Genomic DNA, 18,349 nt, shown 5'->3' with positions numbered 1-18,349 from the left:
GTTATGAATAGGCTATGACACGAGCCCTCGAGAAAATTCTATTTCGCGATCCGAGTATGCCACGATTCTTATTTGTATTTTATCTTTGACATTCGTAATGTGGTGGAATAATGGCCCTTATGTTTTTGGAATAATTGGTTTTCAAATGTTGCATAAAAAGTTTTGTTTCTTAAAAGTTCTTAATCGCTTTAAAAAGTGGCCGTAACTTTCAGAGATGAACCGGATCGCTCGATATGTTCGTAGGAGATTTGATGGCATATGATGATTATGCCGGATAGGCGGGCCCGGCCGGGTCGACACTCCGTCCGTGGTCCCGCGACTTTCCTTTATATATTTCGATGACTTTTGAAAGAACATACTATGACTATTATCCCGACTTCAAGTATGGTCGGGCTTTGTTTATCTTTTGAGTCTATGATAATGATTTTATGTACGTGGTTACTCACGACTCTACTCGTGCAAACGGTTATTGCATCTCTCGCCGAGTCCCGGCCTGGGTTATGTTATCGTGCGCACTATGTGATATTCGGAGTATGATGTGTCCGGCTCACGAGCCCCTCGCTATAGGCCGGCACCGTGTATATTCGGGGGATGTGTCCGGTTCGCCGAGCCCCTCCGCCGCGTGGCCGGTATCGTGTATATGTGATATGTGATATGTCGGGTTTCGAGATATGAAGTCTTCTCGGAGTATGATGTGTTATGGCGCCATTGACGGGCGGGCGACCATATTTTCTCGAGCCCCATGCATGATTTGTATTTTTAAAAATAAACGTTTTGATATTTTGGATATTGCACTCATTTTTCGTATTTCGTTTCGATTATGACACGCTTCCTCGCTTACCGTATTTTCAGCTTTTGCATACACAAGACATATTCCGTACCGACCCCCTTTCTTCGGGGCCGGGTTTCACGCCCTCACAGTACAGACGCCGCACGCGCCCGTGATCCGCCGCCCAGGGACACCTTTTTCGCTGGCTCGAGTGCTCCCTTATTCCGGGAGCCCACATTTTGGTATATATTCGTCCGTTGCATATGTATTTGTTTGTTCGTGGGCACGGCGGGCCCCGTCCCGTCATATACCCCGTTGTTCCGTTTAGAGGTCCGTAGACGTACACGTGGGTTGTGCCTATTCGTACGTGTGTTTATACGTGATATGTTCGGGGCGATCCCATTCGCCGTGGGGCGCCCCCGTCGCTCGCATTTGCACATACTTTGGGCCGTCGCGCCATTTGACAGCCTTGCGTTTCCGTGATATATTTGTTTGTGTTTGAGACGCTTGAGACAACGTTCGATATTTGTATACGTATAAGCCATCTCTTTGTCAGTGATTCGGATTAATGAATATACGTGCTCGGGCGCCCGCCCGGGCACTAGTCACGGCTACGGGGTCGGGTCGCGACATACCGCTACCCCGACACGGCAAGGCAGAGAAAAAACCGCCGTCCGTTATCGGTGTGCACAGAGGCGGGCCGGATAAGTACCTTTTTTAATTTGTAAGGTTTTTTGGCATTCCGTGTCCAAGTGAAGAATCGTGACTCTTGTCCGAAGATCTCGATATGAACCGACTCGCCCGCTATCCTTCCGGCGAGCCTCGCACCCTTTTCGACTTTATTTACCACCTCAATATCCTCGATTGCTTTGATCTTGTCCGGTTAATCTCAATTCCCTAGTTAGACACCATGAAACCGAGGAACTGCCCAACCGGACACCAAAAGCACATTTCTCCCAAGTTAAGCTTCATGTTATATTTTCGTAAACGTCGAAGGTTTCCTCGCAAATGTTTTAAATGGTCCTCTCGTTTCCGTGGACTTGAAAACCATGTCATCAATATAAACTTCCATTATTTTCCATATGTTCTTCGAACATTCCATTAACTAGGCGTTGGTAAGTTGCACTAGCATTTTTTAATCCAAAAGGCATGACATCAGCAGCAAGTCCCATATCGTGCACAGCGATGTTTTCTCGATCCCCGGGTGCATCCGGATTTAGTTATACCCGGAGTAAGATCGAGAAAACTTAACATCTCATGCCCGGCCGTCGCATCGATCATTCTATCGATGCGAGGCATCGAAAATGAATCCTTCGGTATGCTTTGTTTAAGTCCTTATAATCAATGCACATTCGAAATTTATTACCTTTTTTCGGCACCACCACTACGTTAGCCAACCAATCCGGCATTTTACCTCCCGAATAAAGCCTATTTTCAAAAGCTTGGTTACCTCATCCTTCACGAAGGCATGCTTCTGCTCTCGCGCATAGGCCTCCGCTTTTGCTTTACCGGGGAAATCTCCCCGTCAATGCTGAACTTGTGAGTTGTTGCTTCCGGCGGCACACCTGTCATATCTCTATGGGACCATGCGAAACAATTGGCATTAGATTGAAGAAATTTAATTAACTTGTTCCTGAGCTCCGAGGTTAACCCCGTGCCCAGGTATACCTTTCTATCCGGTAGATGATCAAACAAGGTGACCTGCTCCAACTCCTCTACTGTAGATTTTGTCGCATCCGAGTCATCCGGCAAGACGAATGATCTGGGTATACCGAAGTCATCCTCTTCATGCCCCGGGTCCAACCCCTTCTGCTCCGTTGTCGAACCCGTGCACGGTAGTTGCTATTTGGAATCCTTACCCCCGGTTGATTCTTCCTTTTGATCCGATTTTTTGAGAAGGGGTGATGCTTCCTCAACGGCGAACATCTCTCTTGCGGCGGGTTGTTCTCCCGGAATGATTTTTACCCCCTCCGGGGTCAGGAATTTCAACAACTGATATAATGTCGATGGCACGGCTCTCATGCTATGTATCCACGATCTACCCAAAGAATGCATTATACTTCATATCCCCTTTCTATCACATAGAACACCGTTGTCGGATAGTGCCATCAATGTCGACCGGCAAAGAAATCTCACCCTTCGTGTTTCACCGCCCTTATTGAACCCGCCGAGCACCGGGCACGGCAGACGATCCGGTCGAGTAGCCTTAGTCGTTCAACCACTCTCCACCGGATGACGTTGGCCGAGTCGTTCGGGTCAATTAAAATACGTTTAATTTGTGACTTAAAAACAAGAATAGAAATTACCAACGCATCATCACAATAACGATGCCTTCCGCATCCTCGTCGCTCGAAGGCGATGGAAACCTCGCACGTAATCCCGCCTGCGCTTTTCACGAACAATGAAAACCTTTATCCGTTTCATCACCGCCCTTCAGAGCATCCGTACCCCCGATTATCATGTTGATTATATGCCGAGGTTCTACCGTTCAACCCGTTTGTTTGACTTCTTTTCCTTGTAGTGGCTTTTCGCTCACTGGAATTCACGATGTGACCATTTTTCAAGAACGGCCACCTCTTCCCTTAATTGGCGGCTTGGCAGCCTTCGCCCGCGACCACGGGTTCCATGGTATTCACATATCATGTTCGGTCCCGCTGACCGGGATCCGACCTCAATGGTCTCGCCACCTTGCTTTTGCTACGCGACCTACGGCTCAGACGAGATCCGAGGTATTGACATTAAAGTTGTATTCCGATATCCTCGGGCCGGTTTTTGCTGGTAGCCGAGCTTCCGCATCACTCCTAAATGACAACCCTGCTATTCGACGGCCACGACTCCGGATCGTAATTCTTTTTCTCGATCTCTGTAGCCTTTGTTCATGTTTACGGACCCGGGGAAGTTTCAGGAGTCGGTCATCTTCTACCCGAATCTTTGATTCGCACCGTTGTGCACGTTCGCCTGTGTCACACCGTATTCCAATAAATTTTCCTTTAGTTTGAACGAGGCCGTCGAACTCCGAGGATCGAGTCCTTTAGTAAAAGCTTGCTCATTCCTCCCAAGACCGAGGGAGTTCCATCCATTCCCTTTGGAAACGGTTGGACAAATTCACGCAATAACTCATCGTCCATTCGGGCTATCGGAAAATATCCGCCACGGCCGCACCTTTGGAACCGGCATGAGCTTTTATGAACGCATCCGCGAGCATTTCGAAGCGATCGAATGCTCGGCGTATAGTCATACCAAGTCAATGCTCCTTTTGACGCAGTCTCCCGAATTTTTTCAACAAAACGGATTCAATTTCATCTTCTTCGACATCGTTGCCTTTTATGGCACAGGTGTATGAAGTCACGTGTTCCTGAGGATCCATTGTACCGTCATATTTCTGGATATCCGGCATTTTGAACCTCTTCGGATTAACTCGGAGCCGCACTGGAGGAAAAGGCTCTCGAACGTACCGAGTCCGGTCCTTTCGTAATGAGGTGAGCTCCCCGGATCTGATCCACCCGAGAGTTATATGTTGGCAAAAGACATCAAAACCCCCCCGAACTGTACCCGAAAAGTCGATATCACACCTAAACTATACTAACGACCTATTACACACCTTAACTTAGTAAACCGAATTAAACTACCCCTCGACACCAAAACTCCCAATCGTTGAATGTCGTGCAACACTCGCCCCAGGATGAAGCCACGTATTAAATGAACTAATTTATTTTATAATCACGTCATAATAATATATTTAACATAATTAAGCCATTTTAATACCCAAACCCATTTTTAACCCCCCATACCCATTTTAACACCCCCAAACCCGTTTCATCCACCCTAACCCACCCAAACCCACACACATCGACGCCCAAATGTAGAAAATCAAACGACAAAGACAAACAACAAATCGTTCAATATTCGTCCTAAATCATATATTTTTATAGTTTACCCTCGCTCAATATTGTCGGATTTCATACAGTTTTTTAGTTTTTCTTCATCGTAAACCTTTAATCGAAGTGTTGGTGATTGTCTGAACTTGGACGATTCCAAGTTGGGTTTTTTGTTGACGTTTGGAGGGCAAAAATCGGCTGTGCTACTAAAAGGTTAGTCCATTGTCTCATTTTGTTTCTGTATCGTGCGATTAGAACTAGGGTTTTTTTTCGCTTTAATTTTTCTACAAATTTACAAAAAGGTAAACGACCGGGTAAATGCTTGAAACGTAAATGTCAATTTGGTTGTTGTGTATTTCATTGACTATGAAATTGAAGTATTTGTACCGTTTTCAGGTGCGGAAATATGTCTTATGAATCGATTACTTTGCGATTTTACCACGGTGGTAATTTAACGATCGGCAAAAAAACCCTACGTCAGCGGACAAGTAACCGAATTTACACGTATGGATTTAGATAGATTTTGTTACTTTGAATTGCTTGATTGTGAAAGAATTAGGGTATGACCCCGATAAATGCACCATTTATGTTAAATTTGTCGATAGTGTGGTATTGGCAGTAAATCAAACGTGATATGGATACAACCCGAGTTGTCGATGTTCGGGGGACGATGGGGATTTTGAGGCTTTTCTCGTGTCACACGGTTGAAGAGCCCCCAGCGGTCCCACCCTTATTAGAATATGTAACCATGAGTGAGGAAAGTGATGTTTCTTTTGATAAAGTGATCGGTCAAGACTGGGGTAGCGGTGTTCCATCTTTCGACGCATTTCCGACGTCGATTTAGCCATTCAACGAACTCTCCTTTTTGAACCAACTCAAAACATCGCTCTCTCCAACCTAACTCTCCAAGTTCGTCCTTGTACTCCTCCAATCGTCGACAATATCGAATCAAATTCGCTTTTACCACTATCACGCCGCATCAAATCCTCGCCCCTAATACTACTATCGAACCAAATCCCCGCCCCTAATACTATCACGATCAAATCCTACCCCTACTTTTTCCGAAACCGGTAGTGATTTAGATTCATACCTAGATGGATTGTTTGACGAAGGAGAAATACATAGTGAAAGTGATGTAGATGAGGAGCCTGGTGGGTTTTATGATGTAAGAGAGAGCCGGAAAAAGAAAAGAAGGAAGAGGTGTGGTGAGAGCCTCGTTCCCGAACATGTTAAGTTAGGTTCGACCAAAAGGGCATGGGGTGGGGTATGATGAATCCGGGCGTGCTACTAGAGACACCATGGAAGGTAAGTTAGGCCAGGACGATTTAGCCTTATTACCCTCGACGAAGCCGCCGCTTTCAGATCGATCCGTATTTACACATCCGATGATGACGGCGATAGTTGAACAAAGAGTAAAGCAAAAAGAAGGAAGTCGACAAACAGAGTTGTGTTTGATAAAACCTCCAAGAAAATAAAGCGGAAACAGTGCCTCCAATTTGAAAGTGTTAATGAATTTAGAATCGTTAGCTACCAAGTACGCAGTCCACGAGCATGTTGCTATTGAAAATGTATTAATGAACCTACAAGGGTAAGGGTTAGGTGTGTAGAGGGTTGTCCTTGGCTTTTATTTGCTAGTCTTGACTCTAGGACAAACAACTTTTGCGGGTGAAGACCTATAATCCAATTCACATGTGTGACCCTACCAATAGGAACAAGCTTTGCAATACCAAATTCTTATCTAGTCACTATAATGAGAATAAAGGAACAACCAAACATTAGGATTTTTGAGTTCAAAAGAAGCTCATTAAGAAAGAGTTGATCTTTATGTTGGTAGAACTGTGTAGTAAGAAAGCAAAAACAAGGTTTTAGCCGAGTCGAGGTGACCATGTTGAGTTTGGGGAGGATTTTAGACATAGGATGAGTTGTTAAGATCAAATCCGTGTAGTACATGTGTAGTTAGGCTTAGTGATGAGACATTTGAAGGTGGAAAAACGTTTAGAGGATTCTACATATGTTTTGACGCAACGGAAGTCATACTTACCGAATGGTTGCAGTGAAGGCATTGGTTCGGGATGGTTGCTTTTTGGTGGAATCTCAAAGGTCAATTACTTGTCATTGCCGTTTGTAAAGATGGAAACAATCGATGACGCGCCACCGTCCGGCGTAGTCGAGGTTGAGAACAAGCACAATTGGACTTGGTTTATCGAATTTTAAAGGAAGATCTTCGACTGAGACGGATGTACATGGCCGTTATAACGTATATGCATGTAAGATTTAAGTGTCAAATTCCACTCCATTTCATAACTCTTTACCCTAATGTTCTTTTACTTTTTTACTAATCGCCTATTTTTTATTCCTCACAGGTCTTGAAAGTGCCATACCGTAGCAAATTGAATGTTGAACATGAATGTGTGCTAGGCATGTTTTAGCCAATCGTCCCAAAAATACGAGGCCTTTGAGAGGAAGAATCGTTTCGGAGGTGTGCAAAGTCAACTTTTGAGTCTCAAACGAGAACTTAGACCGCATGAAATCGTTGGGAGAAGAATGCCTTGATAAGTTGATGTACTACAACCCCGAAAGGTGGAGCAAGGTTTACATGAAATATACCACAAAGTGTGACATTATAGACAACAACATGGCCGAATGTTTCAACTTCGGATACGGGCCGCAAGGCACAAGATCGTAATAACTATGCTTGAAGAAATAAGAGTCAAAATGATGAAGAGAATAGGACAGATGAGGGAGTTTGTGACGGATTCATGACTTTTCTCCAATGGCATTGAAAGTTCGACGGACAGAAAGCTTTCACGGCAAGTGTCTATGAAATGCGTATTGAATGGAATTCGATACGTGATACGAGGTTGTTGAAGGTCATTTTAGACATATTGTGGATCTCGCTCAGACAAACTTGTTCTTGTAGAGCATGGATGTTGAAAGGCATCCCATGTCCTCATGCAATCGTCGCTTCTTCACCACAAGAGTTGAACCCAATGGATTACATTTCTCGGTGGTATTCTGAGATACCTATACGAAGACATATAGCTACTTTATTCAACCAGTTCTAAACTTGAAGATGTGGCCACCATCCACAAATCCTCGTTATACCACCCGAAGCGAGGGGAAGATGCCGTGTGCCTAAGACGTTAGGAGGAAAGAGGCAAAGCGAATCCAAAAAAATAGGAAAACCGTCCAAAAGGGGGTTGAAATGATACATGCGTGTGTCATACCCCGTCATAATAAAAGGAAATGTCTTAGTAGATCCCGCAACCGGGCCGGCCAAGTGCAAATGCAAGTGCTGGCCCAAGTGCAACCGGGGCAAGTGCCGGCCCAAGTTCGCCAGCAAGGCCCAAGTGCAACCGCAAGTCCGGCGGCAACCGGCAAGGCCGGGCCCAAGTTCGCCGGTGCGAAGTCACGGCCCAAGTGCAACTGCAAGTGCTTCTGCTGGCCCAAGTTCAAGTTCTGGCCCAAGAAAGGCACCGTCCTCCAACTGCAGGAAGGGGTAGGCCAAAGGGATCAACCGAAAAGGTAAATAATTTCACATTCTTTTTCATGCGTACGCTCCGTTGTCAACTAGTTGCTAATATTTTGGCATAATTTGGTAGTGTTGCTACTAAAAGGCCAAAGATGGTCAGAATGGGAGTGTTGACACACAAAGTGGAGCAAATCGTCATCAATGTAAGATCGTTCTATGTTTAACAATTAAATAACATTTTCTCGAAATTAAGTACCACTAACAAGTAGTTCTATTCATTTCGGGAAAGAAATTTCGGATTGCCTAGCGAAAAGGGTTCAAGCATCAAATCTAGTGCATTGTCATCAGTGAACTGCAAGACAAAGCAAGTGGTGGTGTGAAATGGCAAGGAAGACAAGCTATGACCTCAGGCTGACTTCAATAAGGAAGGAACAAAAAGCGAGAGTCAAACCGAGACTAAAGTCAGACAAATGAGCCAAGGCGACTACCGCCTCGTGAATTTGACCATTCTATCTCTATCGATCGTTTTTGGCAAATTAGATCGTTTTGTGAATTTGTTTATGTAGTTTTTTAAATACTTTGTTTAGACAATTCGTGATCGCATTTGGTTGGGGTTACTACAGGCAAAATACATCAAATCTATATTTTTGGTGCACTTTAAGTTGTGATTTGGATGTATTTTGCCTTAACTATATGTAGTGTTTTGGTAGATATGATCGCATTTAAGTTTGTTTTTGGGTACCGTGATCGCACTTGAATTGTTATGGATCGCACTTGAATCAAGCACCGTGATCGCACTTTTAACGTTAGTTCTTGTCTATGTAAAGTCACTCTCTTTGATCAACGGGTATGTACCGTGATCGCATTTAACGTTAGTTCTTTAGCCTTAATTGTTGCGCTTGTTAGCCTTAATTGTTGCGCTTTGTTAGCCTTAATTGTTGGGTTGAATGGCACGATTTTATTCGCCTTTGGTCAAGTCTTGGTACACTTTTTGAAGTCATTGTACTCGTTTTAATTCAAGATTTTGACCATTTCCTTTGGCTTCTTTAAGCGAGGTGGTTGGTGGTTAATGCTTCACCCAAATCGCCTTCTTATTAAATCATACTTCTCTCTCACTAATTCTCATTACAACCTCAAACCAAAAATGACTACCATCCTAACAACATTTGAGAAGAAGTTAACAAAATCATACGTGGACAAGGATGACTTCATATTTCCTTTACATACTTTCGAATTCCTTCCAAACCATGACCGTGAAGCGGTTGTTCTTCACAATGCTCACGCCTACTATATGCAATATAAAGTGGGTGCATACAAGCGTCTTTGCCAAGGATGGAAGGCGTTTGTTGATGACAACGGATCGCAAAGAGGAAATGTTTTGGAATTTCAAGCTTTCATGGTGTCAATGGGCGCATATGCTTTTCGTTAATAAGAAGGCACGGAGATCGTAATCATAGAATAGTCTCTTTATTTATTTTCATGTTTTATGCCTTCGATTAATGAAAGTTCTTTCAATGTTAAATGAAATGTTGTCACTGTTATATGCCTTATACTTACTAATTTTGAGACGCAATTGCACAAGACTAAGAATTGCACAACAACAACATTACTGGTGCCAACATTGCCATTTCATTTCACAAAATTCCAACACCAACAAGTTGTTTACAACACTAACAAGTGCAATGCCGCAACGACATGCCAAACTACAACAAGAGCTTAGGGCAACTTCATTGAAACACCTCTAAAAAAAAGTTTTGAAATAGAAAACTTACTACTACAATACAAATACACAATAATGAAATCAAAAGAACTTTCTCCCTTTTTGGACTTAGCTAACTTACTCTTCCACTTCTTCTTTTTCCTTCATCTTCTTAATGTCTTCTCCAAAATTTTCTAGTTGAATTTCTATGTTGTTCATATCAATTTTGCTTTCCACGGAGTTTGTTGTGAGAGAAGGCTTGTAATCATCTTTTCCAAAAGACTCCAATGATGCTTCAAGTTCACCAATTCTTCCCACCAATTTAGGAATAACAAATTTGGATCTTGGATCAATGTCGCATCCTTCCAAAGATAAAAATCACATGATCTAGCACCCTAAAATGTAATAAAATGAATTAAAAACAATCGCCTTTCAACTTTTCAAAGGCAAATTCACTTCTTCAAAGTTCAATTTTTGAAATAAAATTCACTTACACCATAATATGGACAACCCAATATCTTTCACTGTGGTTTCTTGGGGTCCGAAGTCAACAATGGCAAAAGAAATCCATGTTTGCATCGCACATCCTTCAACTCATGATCATCCTCTGCTTACAAAACTTACTTAAGCCTATTTTAGCCATTGTATAACAATCTTTAACAGAAAAAAGAACAAAAAAATCAACTTAACAAGTGCTCCATACGAAATTAAAGAAAGTACGGATAAATGCAACAAAAAAAAGAGATGTAAAACGGCAAAATACGTAGAACAAGCTAAATAAAGTTGAACTTAGTTACCTTTGATTCAAAAACAAACGGTCTTTTGCTCCGATTGGGGCGTGTTCTTCACCAAATTTAGGGAGAAAGGCTTCAAGCCCAGGGTTCTAAAACGGGTATGGTAAATGTGGGTGGGTGAAGTAAATGTAGAAGGATGAAAATGATTTGAACCGTAATGTTAATTAGGTTTTAGCAAGTTATTTTCCATTTTTTTAAATTATCACCGGCCCTCCTTTTAATACTCCAACGCGCTCAAAAATGTGGATAATAACGCGCCGAGTTTTGGTCCGTCGAGGGTAGTTTAATTCGCTTTTACTAAGTTAAGGTGTGTAATAGGGTCGTTAGTATAGTTTGGGTGTGATATCGACTTTTCGGGTATAGTTCGGGGGGGGGTTTGATGTCTTTTGCCTTATATGTTTCACCCTCTTCTCGGCCGAGTCTACCCCTTCGCTAATGTTTGAGTATTCTCGACGCCGGTGGACGAACCGGCCCCGACCTATTGCTTTCGACCATCCGCGCTTCACCGTACTTCTAGGTTCCCAAGAACACCCTTAGTCTTCTCCGAGTCGTTTCATCATTTTTGCTTTGCAATTGGGCTATTGCGACTCTTGTTCGGCAATAGCCGCCTCTCTGTTCTAACATTTCAAAGATAAGACGTAAGTTAATATCATCGGGTATTTGACACTTTCTCGCCTTTGTGCAGGGACAAAATGGCCGAATTAAGAGTATTTAGGCGGACGGTGGCCGGTTGGGCGGCGTTCTCAGGTTCACGGTGTTTTGCCGAGGCCTCTCCTGAATCTAGACTCGTATTTTGGGTCCGACGGCCCCGCCGGCAATCCCCGTAGCCCACCGTTCTCGTTTCCGGCACCACAATCTCGTTGTTGTTGACGTGACCAGATTGTCCACCGTTCGCCATTTGGTCCGTTTTTATAGAGACGAACAAAAAATTGAAAAATCTTTGGGTGAGCAATAAAAAAAGCGAGTGGGCGCCAAACCGTTTACCCAAAATTAAAGTAATAAGTTGAATTTGTAAATGAGGTATAGGATATGTGGATACTTTAATCTATTTCGATTAATGAGGAATGTATATGCGGATTCGTTTATATTATGGATTTGAGCTAGATATATATATATATATATATGTATATATATATATATATATATATATATATATATATATATATATATATATATATATATATATATATATATTTCCGCTATATCGAATATGATTGAACGAAGTTAAAGACAACCCGGACCAAAATTAGAAAGAGGTGAGAGAGAGAGAGAAGCTTCAATATAAATTTAACAATGTTTTAGATGCGAAAAGTTAACCCTAAAAGTAGGAATGGCCCCTATTTATAGTTTTCTCATGCCTTTCATACATCATAAAGCCTTTTTAGAATAAAGCGGGGAACCCTTTAATATGGATAAGGTTGGGTCGTACGGCCCGACACCGTCGACTCGATGCATGATAATAGGTGCGCAAAACGGTCTTCCACCGTGGCGATTGAATAACCGATTGACCGGTCCAACGGCCACGATCAACTCGGCCATGTAGAAAGCAGACCAACGGCCCCGTCAAGCTCGACCATGTGTAAACCGACCAACGGCCACGATCAACTCGGCCATGGTAGAAACCGGACTAGCGCTGGATATGAAGTTTACCCCCCGAATAAATCGACCTTACGGTTTCCCTCCGACTTCTTCGATCAAGCACTACCGACGAATACCACTCACCGAGCACTCGTGCTCGTTTTTCTTCCTTTTCTTGGTCCCAGTCTCATGACTAAGCCTTAATCTAGGTTTTTACCATATCGACATCATCAAATTACAAGTAGACAACTTAACTTGTCTCTCCTTTGTTAGTTGAACACTCCAACTTACGCAATGATCATCTAGATAACTCCAAAATTTTGTGCCACGTTAGTGCCATGTCAGCATTTGTGTTTATGTCTTCAACTTTATACAAATTGGGGTGTCCACTTGTGCACATTGAAATTGGAGGCGTCACATTTGATGTAACATTTGCCAGTGCGGTTTGTGTAGACATATTAAGTTGCTTTAGCCACAACTTTACAAGAGGGCAAGGGTTGATGCTTCTTCAAACTTCAAGATAATGTTTCTAGAAGTACACTATTTTTAGATCAAAACTTCAAGGCACTGTATCATGGTTTAGTCTTTCAATTAAAAATGGACTTTTAATTCAAAACTTTAGGACATTTAGTCCTGAAGTTTTGTTTTTTCAGTTCAAAATTTCATGGGATGGTATTTTTAAGTTCAATTTTTCCAGTTCAAAACTTTAGGATATTATGTCCTTAAATTCAGTTTTTTTCAGTTCAAACTTTAGTATATTGCGTCCTCAAGTTCAGCTTCTTTTTTTTTCCCCAGTTCTAAACTTTAGAATATTATGTCCTTAAGTTCAGTTTTTTCTAGTTTAAAACTTTAGTATATTGCGTCATTAAGTTCATTTTTCTCAATTCAAAACTTAAAACACAGTGTCCTTTCGTTAAGTTTTTAGTTCAAACTTTTGGATTTCAGCTTTAATTTTTCTAAAATTGAGCTATTTCAGTTCAAATAAAACATAAATTATGTATTGTTTGAATCACATGGTTTGAATGTGAAACAGATATCTCCTTATTTATATTGACACCACAATGAAACGAAAATCTTATTATATGTACTGCAAAGAAGGAAAATTTGAAATTTGAATTGAAAAAACTGAATGAAACCTGAAGTATCGGACTGTAGAGTTCGACAGTCCTGAAGTTTTAGCTGCTCTTGATTAAATTGTCCTGAATTAAAAAGTACTTGGAGTTAAGTTTGAGATTGATACGCAAAATAAGTGACATTTTTTTATTGTTTATTATAAAAAATAGTCTAATAACTTTTATGATATTTAAATAAAAATAAGGGCCCGTTGGCCATGAGAATTTTTCACTTTTTTCGGAAAATTATTTCACTTTATTTGGAAATCAACGGTTGGCCATGAAAATTCCAAATACAACTTGAAGTTGTATTTGGAAAACTACTAAAACCTTATTTTTACTTTTTTCACTTTCAATATATTTAAACAGCCAAATATTCTTTGCAAAAACTATAACTAAACACAACTCTATCCTCAACTCAAAAATTCCAAATAAAGTAAAAAATATTTGATTTTCCTGGTTTGGCCAGAAAAATTATTCACTTTATACCAGAATTTTTTTTCACTTTTCAGCGTTTGGCCATAAGAATTCTGAATACAACTTGAAGTTATATTCCGGAATACCAAAAACTCAAAAAACTTATTTTTCAAAAAAATTCACTTTTTTCACTTTTTTACAACTACATTTTACCAAAAACAGCAATTTCAAAAACTATGGCCAAACACAACTCCAATTCCAACTCCAACTTCAAAATTCCAAAAATGTGATTTTTTTTTTTTTTGTTTCTATGGACAAACGGGGCCTAAGTCTTTTTGCCTAATTAAAAAGAAGGGAAAGTCACACAAATACAACTTTTTCAAATGGTAATTAAAAAAATTACAACTACTTTAAAAAAATTACATAAATACAACTTATTCAAAATTTTAATTTCTTAATTACAAAAATACAACTTTTTACAAATATTAATAAAACTTAATTTTAGAAGTTACTACCATTAATCCATATCCACTTTTTACTTTCTCTTTCTTTCAAAATCATTAGAATGTAATTTTTGAAATAAACATAAAAAAATCAACTTCAAATCCCATATTCCATCTACCGTTTTAAAAATATTTTTTTCCTTTCGTTTCCTCCTTTTTATTCTTCTTTTTTTTAATTTCACTTGATGATAATTCAATTATTTTTTGTGACAAAGAAATTATTTGAATATATTAATATTAAGAAAAGTACATGAAAAGATATGGTATATGGAAATATGGTATAAGAAATGTACATGAAAATATACCTTAAAAAGTATATGGTATATTCAAATTGGTATATTTAACTGAAAAGATGATAACAAAATATTTGTGAATATAATAGTAGAAATTAGTATATTTAAGTTTGTATATTATATATAGTATATAATATAATAATATTATTTGTGCATATAGTATAGAATATTACGATATATATTACTATTATATATAAGGGACAACCAAGTAATATAGTCCTCACAATATTTTTTAATTTAATGTCAAACTTTTCAATTAATTACTTCTAGGTCAAATTTATTTTTTAATATAAAATATTTTTAAATCTTATTGTCTACTTTTCATTACTTATTATTATATAAAGAATACCCATTTTTACTTATGGATTTTTTTTTTTTTTTTGGACCTTTTTATCCCTAATTAAAATTTTAATGGCTTTGTGAATCTTACATTAATAGTTGACAACTTTAAGGACCTTTTTCATGCCTCTAAAAATGATGATTAAAAAAGGTTATAGAGGCTTAAAGCATACTCATGCATATTTGCCATCAGAAATATTATTAAACTTGTTTCAAATTATGTTTTTTCAAGAATTTTTATCTCTCATGTCATTCAATTCAATCTAATATAGGAAAATTATTGAACTAAAATATATTCTTAAATACTTATTAGTTATTATATTTATTTAATATTTTAATAAACAATATAATTTTCCTAATATATGCAATATATTTATAAGGATTTCACTTAATATATATATATATATATATATATATATATATATATATATATATATATATAATCGAAAAATGATATATATTAATTAATAAATTTTGTTCGTACACAATTAAAATAAAATTTATTTACTATATATATATAAAATATTATTTTTTATATTCCGAAAATGTTTGAAAAAATAATGGTAGTTAAAGAAATTATTTTATATATATATAGACAATTGCAAAAATATATTTTTTACTTTTTCTTATATATTAATATTTTACAAAAAATAGGATAATACTTATATATAGTATATAATAGTGTAAATTTCATAAAATGATATTAAATTATGAAAAGGTGAAAAAATATATTTTTTTAACATGCATCTTTTTTAAGGAATTAAAGTCAAAATATATACTTTTCAAATTTTTTTTTGTATATTTAATTTAAAAGATTAAAATGCTTGTAATATCAAGGCTTTTTTTATTATTTATATTTATTTGTAAGTTAACTTTATGATTTCATAATGCAACAATATTTGGCATCATATTGTACATTGAATCACTAATATCTTTAGTAAAAAAATATTATTAGCCCAATATATTCAAAGAAACAATGAAATTAATTTAACATGTGAAAACTTAATTTGGATCATCATAGACTTTAATCTCAAAAAGTTTAAATAAGATGGAAATTAGAAGAGCTTTCAAATGTTTGATTTTTTTTTATTTTATAAATCTAATATATAAACTAAGAAAAATACTTTTCTTTAATTTTTAGGTATTTTTGTGCTTTAATATTTTCAAAATATCAAATTTATTTTACAAAAATAAAGCAGCAAAAGCAGAAAAATTTAAAAGATATCTACAAATTAAAATTTTAAACGCGCTTGGGCCCCACTTAGCATGGCCAAATGAAACTGTGTCAACCAATTGTACCAATAACATATAAAATATACAATATACAATATATAGAAAGAATAACATAATTACTTATGGATTACCACACATCGATCTTAATTAATAATCCACCCCATTCAATAAAACTTGCACTTTTGTCTCTATTAATTATTCATTTTCTCTCTCTCTCTCTCTCCCATGAAATAGGAAAAAATTAACTCAATTAAATTTATATTTGTATATATTTAATATAATAAACTATATATGCCTAATATATACAATAATGTATCATCAAATATATATATATATATATATATATATAATACTTTAGTTTACTATACATAAGAAATTATTTTATATATAGTATAAACTAGTTAATAAAAAAAATAATATTAAATATAGTATATAATAGTGAAATATACGTATATATAAGTATAACAATATATATACTTGTTTAAGGAATTTCTAATATATATCATATTAGTATACTATTTTAATTAAAATGCTAGCTGAGTAGATTGGGATGTTTAGAAAAGTTAATGTGTTCAAATGTATTTAATTTGGTTATCATTTATATTTTAGCCTTTTATTCATAGCAATTTTTTTTTTATGGTATAAAATTATACATATAACCTAAATATAGAGTATATATTGTAGATTATGTAATTTAGTTAATAGTTGTAGATTATGAAATATTTTAATTATTTACTTGTATTTATGTAACTTTCCCTAAAAAGAATCTAATAAAGCCAGTGCAAAAATAGAAAGAACTGGGTTGAAGCAGCGGGTGCGTGCATAAGGAAGGTGGGCCCATCCATTGTTGCAGTAGTCCCAACTCCATTTACCCACACACCGACATAACCGAGTGTCATTTGCACTTTTGTCTCTATTTTGTGTTGGTTTGTAATTTTTGGCCCTCAAGTAAAATAATTTTTTTTTGCGACTTGTAAGGTTATATCTTCGTGTCATAGTATACTTATAAGTTATAGTAATGACTTTAAAATTGATGTAAATGGGGTCATCTTTATAAAAATAAAAAATTTGAGCCCATTTGAAAATTGAAAAATTAAAGACCAACCCATTTAAAAGTGAAAAAAGTAATTTCCTCACATTTTTGGACGTTTTACTTCTTCAAGTATTCATTGACTCAAGAAAACAGGTATCAGAATTTCTCGTGAATAATTCTCATGGCCAAATGGCCCTTATAACATTAAGGGGTCATTTGATTGGGAAAAAAGTTATCCCAGAATTATTTATCATAGAATTATTTATTACACCCTCCCATAATGATAAAATAATACTATAATCTCGAAATAACAAATCTCAATTTTATCCCAATCAAATATTAAATAAATTCATCTCAAATTTAATCACCAAAATATTTATTCCTTATTTCCGAAACAAAAAAAGCAAAAATCGACCACCAATTTAATTAAAAAAAAAACATTAAAGACCACAAAATAAGGGTCCAGTTCCCCAAATAATACGGTAAAAAGTCGCACCAATACCATTCTTATTGTCTACCATCTCACAATTTCTTTCCCTTCAGGTTCAACTTTGTTTTTTCATTTATAACTCTCATTCTTTTACAAATTGATTTATGATATAAATGCAATTTTTTTGGTTTTCTAGGGTTTTATATTGTTGATTCAAATATTTATTATTTGGAAAAAGAAAATGGCAGCTCCACCAGCTAGGGCTCGAGCAGATTATGATTATCTCATCAAACTCCTCCTCATTGGTGATAGCGGTTAGTTTTACTATTTTTGATTTATAACTTTTTCCTTACCACAAGTTAATTTGAATCTGTTTTCAGATAAATTTAATTTATGTAAAAAAACAATGGAGCCTACAAATGGGGAAAAAAAAAGTAAAAATTACACAAAAATGGGGACTGTTTTTGTAAAAATGCAATTCGTAGCTATGTTTTATTTGCACTTTTGACCCTATTTGAAAATTGAGACAGAAGTGCAAATGACACCAAAAGCATATATGTTTATAGAGGTTCCTCAATCTACACAAAACCCATTTCTCAGAAATATGAAATTCCTCAATATATATCTTCCAGTCAATCAAAAACTCCAACTATCAGTTTCTAATAAATTAGGTAATTAATCTTCAAAATTCACCCTAAACTTTTATAATCTCAATTATGCACACTCATATAAATGAGTTTAAATGACTAAAGTAATTGTTAAACCCTACGGTTTGTTAAAATTCCAATATTTTTGATCT

The sequence above is a fragment of the Lycium ferocissimum genome, chromosome 12 (assembly GCF_029784015.1).
Source record: "Lycium ferocissimum isolate CSIRO_LF1 chromosome 12, AGI_CSIRO_Lferr_CH_V1, whole genome shotgun sequence".
In the NCBI taxonomy this organism is placed as follows: Eukaryota; Viridiplantae; Streptophyta; class Magnoliopsida; order Solanales; family Solanaceae; genus Lycium; species Lycium ferocissimum.
This window is presented reverse-complemented; position numbering follows the sequence as displayed.